At 35.9% G+C, this 12,220-nt stretch overlaps 1 pseudogene; it reads left to right on the plus strand.

Moving 5' to 3' along the window:
- Positions 1-6,288: 6,288 nt before the first annotated feature.
- On the plus strand, positions 6,289-8,072 carry LOC101993250 (annotated as a pseudogene).
- Positions 8,073-12,220: the final 4,148 nt, after the last annotated feature.

Below are 12,220 nucleotides of genomic sequence, written 5' to 3' on the forward strand. Positions count from 1 at the left end.
GTGGGAATACTTGTCTTTTGGAAAAGTTGCTGTCATAGCTGTGGAAACCTTGTGAAGCCATGATTCTTCCCCTCGAAATGGAATTCATTCCGAAAACACCTCAGCAGTGTGACTTTTACATAGTTGAAGGAGTGACCTTGCTCCATTCCTCCAACCTTGAGTACTTAGAGCCACACACTTACTTTTGGCTCTAGCAGCCAAATTCACGTAGATTCAATCCCACAAAACTATCAGCTAACAGATTACATAGAAATTTCTACAGAAGACCAGGCACTGACCAGGAAGGATCTGCTTGTCCCCAAAGCTGGTTATCACAAAAGAGATTATATGAGGAGAGTGGGAGAATCCAGGATTTGGGGATGTTTTGTAACTTTATTTAATCAATGGGAATGTCAGATACTTCCCCTTGAATACTGCCTCTTTCCTGGTTGGCATCACCTGTTCCAGAATACAGATTTGCCAGGTTCTACCTGCGCTCTTGTGAATCTGATATGTATATTATCAATGTCCTTGACTATGGAATTTTCCAACTATGTCTGTAAAAATTAGAAACCTTGTGAAGATTGGCCCTTTGACCTTAACACCTTAACAAACTTAGCCAGAGACTAGTGAAGTTTCACCTCTAGACAAAAAGTGCTGACAACAGGTTTTCCACATGAGGTACCCACCCTAGCCATATACATGATCTGTTACGTTTAAGTCTCTTACCAAAATACTGTATATATAATTCAACCCTGCTTTAAAATATTAAGTTGTTTTCCACTATTATCAGTTCTACCATTAAGCTTCTATTGCAAACAGTTTTTTTCTTGTTTGTCTTTTACAAATACAAATGTCACCTGTTAAGTTAAAACCCAACACTGTCAAGTTTGGACTCAGGTCTCCAGGCAGATTCTAAACTGTAGCTATAACTCGTCTATACCCGATAAACAGCCCTCCACTGCTCAGAGAACTGGGGAATATTGCATTTAAATGTTTAATTATTAAAAGACTTTTCATAACAGTGAGACAGGTTGGCTCCTAGCAGAACCACTCTATTTCCTCCAAAGAAGACAGAAGACAGATGGGCACCGAACATGGTCCATTCACAATTCACTTGATCAAGTGAAAGTGTTAACCACTGGGCAGAACTGCCTTTCATCTAAACTGAAGACCTCCATATGTGGACAAACTAATAGAATCAACTGCCTAGCTGCTCAGGCCAAGGTAGGTTTGTCTTCCTAGAGATTTCCTAACCCAAAGGATCTTCCAAAACCTGGCAAGCCCTGTGCTAAACTGCAAAAGGCAAATACAACCTTCAATAGCCATTCAAGACCCTGAGGAGAGGCTTTAGGAAGACAAACAAGTAAGTTCTCTCTTGTTTTTTTAATCAATAGCTCCTCAAGTAAAATTTTATCCTTCTCAAAGATCTATGAAGCAGTTTGAAAGCTGAGAGGTTTTGTCAATTTAAAAGGATAACCTCACCGAATTCCAGTATAACTTCTTAATATGTTCTAAAGAATTTGTTTTAAGATATACAAATGGAAGTTATTAATGTATGTACATGGAAGTTATTAATATGTGTACATGCAAGTTATAAAGGTAAGTGGACAAGTCCAAACTATCAAATTTCTCTCTTACACTGCTTTTCATAGTCTTAAGATATACAAATGAAAGTCATTAAAATGTCTACCTGCAAGTTATAAAGGTGTGAGGACAATTACAAGTCATCAAATTTCTCTTTCATGATGCTTTTCATAGTCGTAAAGACACTTTTCATTGTGCAAAAACATTTGTAAGTCATTTTGAAATAAATATGGTGTTGTTTATACAGTATATGTGTCTAAAAGTTATGTTTTCACAAACTCAAAAATTCTTATGTGCAACATGGAGCCAAATTAAAGGATCCACCTTAAACAGGTCAGATACACCTCTCTAAATTTCCTGATCCTAATTTTTTTTTCTTCCTAAACTTAGCTTTGTTGTCTGCTCTGCCAACACCTTGCCAGGTCCAAGAGACACTGGAAAGTTCCACACCACAAATCCTGGATAGAAGTAAAGTGACCAGCCACCTCAGGGTGTGACCAGCACCCAGCTATCTCAGGTCCCCCAAGAAAGACTTTCATATCCACAAATAAGCAGGAAGCAGGATGGAGAATCTACTGTCTCAATTACTTCAACATGCAACACCTAACTTCTTGCCTTTTTACTATTAAAAAAGAATTAATGGGAAAGCTGGCCTGGTCTGTCACCTGGATACCCTGTCCTTTAAGAGACAAGCCCTGCCCACTCCAAACCTCCCCCCACTTCTGCTGAAGCAAGTGGATCTTCACCATCTCCTTTCCAGCCTCCCCCCTCTCTCTCTCTCTGTCCTTCCTCTGTAGAGGTAGCTTATGCCTCTCTCCATTCTTCCCCCACTCCCCTTGCCCCCTTCTCCCTTTCCCTCCCCCCTCCATAACCCACTAAATAAACTCTATACTCCAACTATGTCTGCATGGCATATCAACCAGTCTGTCTCCCATGTGGCCTCAGGCCACCCACAAGGGGACCTTTGAGGCCTCGGGTGACCAGCCTCTGTTCCTCGTGGGACCAGTCTCAGGTCACTCTCTTTTTGTAAATTATAATAGACACCGTGACCATGCCTGTAACGGATTAATAATAATTGCAAGATCCCTAGTAGTGGCAGGCAGCAGAAACCCTGCAGGTACCCAAGAGGTGGCACAGGCCATGTGGTGGCAGACAGCAGGCCCTGAGAGCAGCCAGGCTGCATGTCCCTGAGTGGTGGCTGGTCCAGGGCAGGGAGATATGCAGTGGGCAAGAAACAGAGACATGGATAGGCATACTATGTATAGTGGATATTTATTAGGTGGGTTATGGAAAGGAAGGGGGAGAATGAAAAGAGCAGGGGGAGAGAGAGAAGAGAGAGAGAGAGGAGAGGAGAGAATGAGAGACAGAAGCTGCCTCTCTGAGAGGGAGACAGAAAAGAGAGAGATTCAGGCTGGAAGCTGAAGATCATCAGCCTGCCTCAGCAGATGGGGAGGGAGTGGTCATGGCTTGTCTCTTAAAGAGACAGGACAGACCATTAAAATTACCTCCCTTAGAAAGAAAAACATTTAATTGGGGCTTGCTTACAATTCAGAGGTTTTAGTCCATTAACATATGATAGGACAGGGTGACTTGCAGGCAGACATGGAATTAAAGAAGGAGCTGAAATTCTTACATCTTGACTTGCAAAAAACAGGAAGTAGTCTAAGACATGAAGCATGGCTTGAGCATATATGAGACCTCAAAGGCCATTTCCACAGTAGCACACATTCTTGAACAAGGCCATACCTACTATAAAAAGTCACACTTCTAATAGTGCCACGGCTTACATATAAACTACCATACTGTGATTATATTTATTTTATAACACACCTATAAAATGGCCTGGATTTCAGTCCTTATTCAACTAATATGTTGTCAACACAACAAAAAGATTTGACTATTTATTACCTTAGTCATTCTTTAAAAAGAAGATTAAAAACTTTTAAAATATCTAGAGAAACTATCAGTATTCTAAACAAAATGTTAGCTAAATTGCACATCATTGCTGAAGATCATATTACCAAGTACTTCTAAATAGAAACATCTTAAAATCAGTATGCATTTCCAGAAAGTCAACTGCCTCATTTATAAAAAAGTGCCTAGAGTTAATTTATTAATTTTGTTTTCTCTTCTGGTATTATTTCATCTTCAAATAACAGGAAATCTATAAACTCATACATAATTGAAATCACCACCTCATTTTTTCACTTATGAACTTATTCATAAAAAATAATTTTAATGTATTGTGGCTAAGTCAAATAAAAACCAAAAGTTTTAAATCTCAATGAATAAAATAATTTTTTCATGGATGAAACTTTGGTTCTATTTATCAAACCCTATGATAGATCATGTCCCAAATTCAAGAAAATTATGTGTCTTACCTATTCCTCTCAGGAAGAGTTTTAATTTCTTGTTGTGATTTTTTTAATTACATTACTGAGTAAGCCATTTGTTCTTAATTATTTTATTTACCTGTTTCATCTGCTAGCTCCTTAACTTGCTGTGCAGTTTCAACTGATGTGATATATCATGAGTTTTGGAAAAGAGAACGTGAACAAGACACAACTATTGCAAACATAGTTCCACATATTTTGTTTAAGGTTTAATGTCCACACTCTCAAGGTGAGTTATCAATGCAGTGATTACAAAAGAAATGTGTCTGGAGAGGGGGGGTCTTGTATGTTTCAAAATAGCATTTGTGACATCTTCCACTAAATTACAATTCCATTTCTTATCCAGCCTGTTAATGGAGTTTGAAGACATAGGAAAACTGCCTATGATTTCCTGGAATCAGAAAGTATCCCCTCATTATTCGGGCATGTATAACAAATGAACAGTGAGTAGAAAGCAGAAGACAAAATGTACCAGATAGATAGATTCTTATATCAGTCACTGACATAAATGTGCTAATACCAATCAAAACAAATGCACATATTTTCCTAAGATTAGGAAGGATATTTAAATAAGGGATTTACGTAGCCAACTCTTTCGTAGAGTACTTGCCAAATAATGAAAATTGAAGAGTAATGAATGAGTGGTAGTGGAGAAAAGGCAACTAGAAGTTATTGAAGGAAAAATGACTATATATGTCTGTGGTACTTATTGAGAATAGATAAAATGAAAACTAAATAAGCTAGGATAGATTTATTGGTTCACTTTTCATCCCTATTTAAAAAATTACCTATGACTGCTCAATTTAGTGATAAGAAAGTTTATTTAGTTTAAGATTTGAGATGACAGTACATACAGAGCAGCAGAGTCTCTGATGACAACTCCAGGGGTAGGGGAATGAAGAGTGTGAAGAAGACAGATCATATCTTAATTAGAAATTCAAAAAGGAACTCAGGGGCTGAAATCTGGATTTTATGACAATCCTTTGAGAACCCTTTCATGATTACACATATGCACGCATGTGTGAGTGTGCACACACACATGCAAACATACACATGAGAAAGAGAGTGAGTGGGAGAGACAGAGATAGACTAATGTCTTAATCCCTTTTGAAGGTAAATGTCAATTGATCTTGAAACACAATGAACTCTCAGAGGTTTCAATATTTCTTTATTCTACTGTTTAGGATGCCAGAACCCAAAACATGACCTTTAAATGTGACACATAAATCTAAACACACCAGTTGATAGGTAGGCAGTTTAAAAGAAGAAGAAACTGAATTAGGAAGGATGATAGATACTCTTAAAATCTTGAGGAGCACGGAGAACCCTTCTCAAAGTAGTACTTGTACAAGTGAACTCTATATTGATAAATAATTAAAAGTTTACATGTATGAAATAGTGATTTCAGAGACTTCTAGATTCTTGACCAAATATGTTGACAGCAAACTTGTAAGAGAATTATTTATAACAAGAAAATTAGGACCATAATACACATATTATATGTGAGAGCCAGGGAGGTATGAAGTCATTGAAACAGAAACATGGGACTAAGGATTTTCAGCCATATTGGTATACTTCCAGAACTTTCTCTTTTCAGGGATATTAAGCAGAAGAGGATGCATTGATCCTCCATTGCTTTTAAGAAGGAGTTAGGGCATGAAAAGACATAATTATTTATATAGCACATTTTGATACCAAATATTTATTTAACCATTTTTATGCTTAAATAGTTTCAGATAATTTAAAAATAAATTCAACTCACATATGAAATTATGAATTTTAAAAAAACATTTTGGGGTATGCTTTGAATGTGGGTTTTTCTCTATTTTCTATTCATGTTTGTGTTCATTCTGGAAACTTGAAAATCAATTTCAATCTGTTTAGAATAGTGGAGTGGATGTGTTATTTGGTTCTAGCAATTGTTTCCACAGGATAAATCCTTTTTGATCAAAGGCTCCACAAAGAAACTAGACTTTCTACTCTGAGAAACAGAGAAAGAAAAATAGTGAAAGGAAAAGGCAATTCTCCAAGTCAGCACCCTTCACCGTGTTTTTTCTTTATCTTTCAGATAAAGATCTTTAATCTGTAAAATAAATTTAGCTTCACAAATGATTCAGAAAAAAATGCAATCACTTTTAGATAAATAAAAGTACAATGTCATCAAAAAAGAAAACAGCAATTTTTTCTTTGGCACTATCTTTAAGATTTATCATGTATGTAATCAGAAAAACTTCTATCAGAAATATCATCAAATTAATCACACAATTATTATAATCAAAAATGTGTAATCCTAACTCATGACTGTTTCTATAACCTTCACAATCCCTACATGGTAAAAGTGTCTATGGCTGTTCACATGGTAAAAGTGTCTATGGCTGTTCACTATGAGCCATTTCAAAATGTACACTTATGCTAATATCTTGTTTCAGAGTGAGAATTTGTGCATAATCTCTGCATGGGATGGCTAACAAATGGAAAAAATAGCTAGAAGGCAGGAATTTTTAAATCTGCACATAATCTCTGTAGGCATTAAAACAAGGCTTAAAGTTGTATTCTACAGAAACTCGAAAATGATATTTCCAAAGTTCCATGGCAGTGAATCTTAGATAGTAGGATGAAGGAGTTCTTCTATGAGAAAGGAACATGGTGCCTATCTTCTTATGTTCACATGTTTTGGTTGGCTTCATCTGATATCCATTTATTCAATATTTTGTTAAGTTATGTGAGATAATCTAATTAAATGTGAAATATTAAGGTTATTAGGGGAGCTTTGAAATTTATATTCTGTTGTGCTGATGTAAGGACAAAGAACACATTTATCTGCATTTGACACTAATATATAGGCAATTTTATATAACTAAGCTTTAACCATGGTATTTGAAATTAACTTTCGGAGGTGTCAGAACTCCACTAAAACCTTGGACATTCTTTCATAGGGGTGCTTAAAATTTTCAGGCATCCTCGTTTTTGTCCCAAGATGTTTTTTGATTTCTTTGAAAACAGAAAGGAAAAGACAACATCAAGTTGTTTGTGTGCAGAGTTTTCATCATGGATAACTTGAGGAGTTAATCTCTGCGTATCTGAATGACAGTAGAGGAGTGGTGGATTCTGAAAATCCTCCTCTAAATATCTCCTGTGAAATGTTGAAACAAAGCAAATTTTTGAAAGGTATCAGAAAGAATTCAGTCAAGAGATGCTTTGAACTGGTAGAAGATAAAGAGAACTACAAAAAGTTTTATGAGCAATTAAAAACTTAAAAAAATATAAATCTTGGAATTCAAGAAGACTATCAAAAATTATAGAAGCTTTCAGAGCTGTTGCAATACTACACATCTGCTTCTGGAGATGAGGGTGTTTCTCTCAAGAATTATTGCACCAGAATGAAGGGAAACCACAAACACATCTTCTTTATTACAGGTGAGACCAAGGACCAAGTTGTTAATTTGGCCTTTGTGGAATGTCGCAGAAAGCATAATTTAGAAGTAATCCATATGATTGGGACCATAGATGAATATTGTGTGCGAAAGCGAAAAGAATTTGGAGGTGAGACCTTGGTGTTAGTTACCAAAGAAGGGCTGGAGCTTCCAGAAAATGAAGAGGAGAAAAATAAATAGGAAAACAAAAATTAAAAATTTGAAAACTTCTGCAAAGTTATGATATTTTGGAGAAAAAGGTTGAGAAGGTGGTTGTATCAAACTCATTGGTGGCATCTCATCCTGTGTTGTCACAATCACATGTGGATGGACAGCAAACATAGAGAGAATCATGCAAACGCAAGCCCCCAAAGACAACTCAGTGATGGATTGCATGACAACACCTGGAGATAAACCGGATCAATCTATTATTTAAACCCTATGGCAAAAAGTAGAGACTGAGAAGAATGATGAATCTGTAAAGAATCTGGTTATCTTTCTGTACGAAACTGTACTCCTGTCTTCTGACTTCAGTCTGGAAGATCCTCAGACACACACTAACAGGATCTACAGGATTATTAAGCTTGGTCTAGGTACTGAATAAAATGATTCTACTGTGGATGATACTAGTGCTGCTGTAACTGAAATGTCACCCCTGGAAGGAGATGACGACACATCACACATGGAAGAAGTAGAGTAAGCTTCACCACAACTATCTGTCTGCTGCTTGCTTTTATTTCTTCTGATAATATATTTCCAAGAATTTTTGTTCATTTTGGCTAACATTTAAAACATCCATGTAGCATGAAAATTAAGGGGAAGATAAAAGTTTTTTTTTCTACTTGTGTGATACTGTGATACTAAAGGTTTGATTCAATAGTTTGGAAGAACATTTGTTGTAAGAGGTAATGTAACCTATTAACTTTGTAGTCTGAAGTGTTTAGCTGTTGAACTGGATTCCTTATTAGACCAAACAATTTGTTACTTGGAATTTTCCGAGATATAGCTTCATTCTTAAAAGAAAAAAATTAAGATGGCTTGAGTTACATCTTAAAATTTTTCATTCATTATACTTAATTCTGCAGGTGCTAGTCTTAAAAGTAAGTATACAAACTGGAACAGCGGGGGAATTCCCCATGTGATTTGTTTTCCAAAGTACTGAGAACAAAACCCTGAGCTTTCCTAGGTCTTGTTACTCAGCAAGGCTCATGAATGGAAATATAGTGCCTAATCATATTCTGTTTAAAAGGTAAATACAGATGAGGAAAAAAAAGAAGAAATCAGGCATCATTTAATAATTAGGTGTGAAACAAAAGAGAACTTGTAAATAAAAATATATTTAAAAAGTTGGGATTATAACAATTTTACATGCATTTAATATGTATTTCTCTGCCTGCGTGTGTTTCTACGCGCTAGCCATAGAGGAAATCAGAGGACAACTCTCTAGAGTCGCTGTGTCTTTCCACCATGTGTAATCCAGAATTGAGCTTAAGTCTTGCAGCATGGAGGCAAGTATCCTTACCAGCTGAATTATATCACCAAACTTGTAATACAAACTTTCTTGATCATTAAAAATATAAAAGTTGCCAGGCAGTGGAGGTGCAGGCCTTTAGTTACAGCACTTGAGAGGCAAAAGAGGTTCTCTCTGATTTCAAGGCCAGTCTGGTCAAGAAAGCAAGTTTCAGGGCATCCAGCACAATGCAGAGAAAACCCTATCTAGATAAAAACTAACAACCCAAAGAAAATAAAATTGGGTATATGCCTCATCGTAAGAATGTTCATAAGTCATAAGATACTTCACATATAGGATATTTTATAAGCGTGTAGACCCAGTAAAAACTAACTAAATGTTCCTAAAAATGATCAGAAATCATCTTACCTTGCTCTCAAAAGTTACTTTATTGTAAGACAAATTTATCTTTAAACACTGTCAAAACTCCTAGATGTAAGTCTTTTAAGTCTGCATCCACACGGGGGCTTCGAGTACAAGGTTATAGGAAGATGCAAACATATCTTCTTACATGAAGACCCACGAAGTAAATGTTAATGATCAGAAACTACAAAAGTCCTGCAAAAGGGCAGACTGCTATTCACAATATGTTAACATTACCTTGAGTAGTATACAGATAGGGCGCTCTTGAAGAGTTCGGGAATAATGAGCACATGGTGAGAGGTGCATGGAAACAAAATAAACACATGAGTCTTTACCTGCAAATCATCTGTATTGAATTTCAAATACCATATGCTACTTTGCTGGCAGAGAGACTATTTTTTGGACATATGTTTATACTTGTTATTATGTTTGTAAAAATTTCCTCCATGCCATTCCATGTAATGCTACTGAATTAATTGAGCCTCCCAGGTTAAGTAGCTGAAATTAGGGCAGGTTGAGCTCTTCAATATCTGCCCTTTCTATGGCACTATTTCAAATTCTCCACTGCATATTCTAATTTCACTTAGAATGTGATCCCACAGTTCTTCCTGCCCCTGAATCAAATAGGTTCATTATCATGTCAGTGTTCTCACAAAAAAAGTCCCACAGTCATCTGAAGCATGTTTGCAAAGAGGAGCAATTTCCAAAGAGCTCAAAGCCATAAATGAACACAAAGCTACAGTCTGCCATGGTCCTTGAAATACTAATGGGCAGGCATGTCCATGGAAACAGACCTTGGTGCCCAAGTGTGCACATCATAAGGAAAGCAAAAGCAAATTTGAAAAACAGTCATTTGTTTGCTTTTATTTGGGTCTATCTACATCTTGCTCTCTGTTAGCAGATTCCAAAGAGGTTTTAAAAGAAGAAACTTCAGCCAAACAATCCATTTATAGCTCTTGACAAGGCAGTCATCCCATTTCTTTGTCTACTTCCTTTTGAAGAGAAAATGAATTAGACAGTTTGGAGGAAAATCAGCACATCTTTTCTTTTCTTTTTTCTTGTGCCAACAGTCAAACAAATATCCAAGTTCAGGTCCCTAGTTTCAATCATTTTTCCAACATTAGTATATATAAATTATCTCAATAAAGATCTTTTTTTTTTATTGAGAAAGAAAAAAAATTTTTCCGCCTCCTCCCAGCCTCCCATACAAATTGGCTATCGCCTCCCAAAATGTTTCCCAAAGTCCTGAGCTCACAATGATGACAAGAGTAGTTTTGCAACACATTTTCCTTAAACAAAAAAAAATATTAATACTGTGACCACTGCTCAAAAATCCATGCAGAAACTAAAGAGAGCTGTGTCTCCAAACTAGTTTCCCCCCACCATGTCTTAACATTGTCTTCCTGCCTACAGATTTTATCATGAAGATAAGTGAGTGAATGTTTTTTTGTGTGAATACGTGTGTGTGTGTTGTGTGTATTTTGTGTGTGTGTCCACGCACAGTGACGATAAGATAGCAGTTCTCAAACTCTGCATAGCAATCACTTTGGCAGACACCTGTCTCCAAAAATATTTGCATTATGATTTATAACAATAAGAAAAACTTAATGAAGTTACAACAAGAAAAAAGTTTCTGGTTTGGGATCACCACAACATGATAAACTCTGTTAAAGGACTGCAGCATTAGAAGGATGAGAACCACTGCCCTAGGAGATGCTAAGAAAGTTGTCTAAAAACTATGCCCTAGTTCTCTGTTAACAGAGCAAAGCCTTCACAATTAAGTTGGTTGGTGGGTGCATTACACCTGAGAGAAGGTACTTAGTTTATAGATAGTTTATAGGGGTCAGGCACTAATGTTTAATTCCCTGCTGATAATTTACAATTTGTGATTTTGCATAAATACTTTAATGTATTTGTACTTCATTTTTTATCTGATAGACTAGTATAATAATATTATCCAGCTATTGATCTGCTTATATAATAAAATTAGGAATTGGAGAGATGGCTCAGTGGTTAAGAGCATTGACTACTCATCCAGACCACCCAAGTTGACTTCTTAGGACCAACATGGCAGCTCACAATTTCCTGTAGTTCCAGTTCCAGAGGACCTGACAGCCATAAAAAAACCCAATGCACATAAAACAAAATTGAATAAAATAAGAAAAGAATGAAACAAATTGCACAAATTACTTAAGGTAAATAGCCAGTGTCTCTTCATTAATGTGAGATTGGTTTTGCTTATATTAGACAATGGGTTTACATAGGTTATATAGAAAAATGTTACAGTAATTTCTATAATAGAGCAATATTCATTTTCTTTAGATTCATATGAATTTATCTTCCCTAATGTATAATATAGTCTGAACCAATGGTTCTTGTAGAAAAAGAGCATATAATTGAGTAATCATTGAGAAAGGAATGCTTATTTGTGACAGCACATTGTTTCTGAAATTCTGCTAATTATTAGGTCTTTGTCACAATGTTTTATATACACACAGTGACCATATCATAATTTCTGGCAAAAGACATTTCTAAAATCTGAAGTTAAATGCTTGATCCAAATTTATCTTAAGCCTCACAACAAATTTTAAAGTCATAAATACTTATTCTATGTTACATATGAGAAAACCAAGTCTTATAAATAAGTGTTAATTGACTTTCCTATAGCATTGTAATTAATACTTGTCTAAGTTAGAATTTGGAATGGGATTTTTATTACACATCTAATCCTGTCTTTGGCTGTTAGAAGTTTCAGAGGGTTGTATTTTGAGATTCTAAATATATTTGTTTGATTGAAAATGTACAGAAGGAAAGAATAAAAGTTCTTAAATTCTATAAAAGTTTGGATGGTGTCTTTTTTTTTTTCAGAGAAAGAAAATGACAGCAGCCGTAGGCAGTCCTGCCTGCATTACCCATCTCTCCTTAAAAAAACAATGTAATCTAACTTGAGAGTAGAGGCCAGGAAAGATAAGACC

This window comes from Microtus ochrogaster, chromosome 19 (genome assembly GCF_000317375.1).
Source record: "Microtus ochrogaster isolate Prairie Vole_2 chromosome 19, MicOch1.0, whole genome shotgun sequence".
Taxonomy (NCBI): Eukaryota; Metazoa; Chordata; class Mammalia; order Rodentia; family Cricetidae; genus Microtus; species Microtus ochrogaster.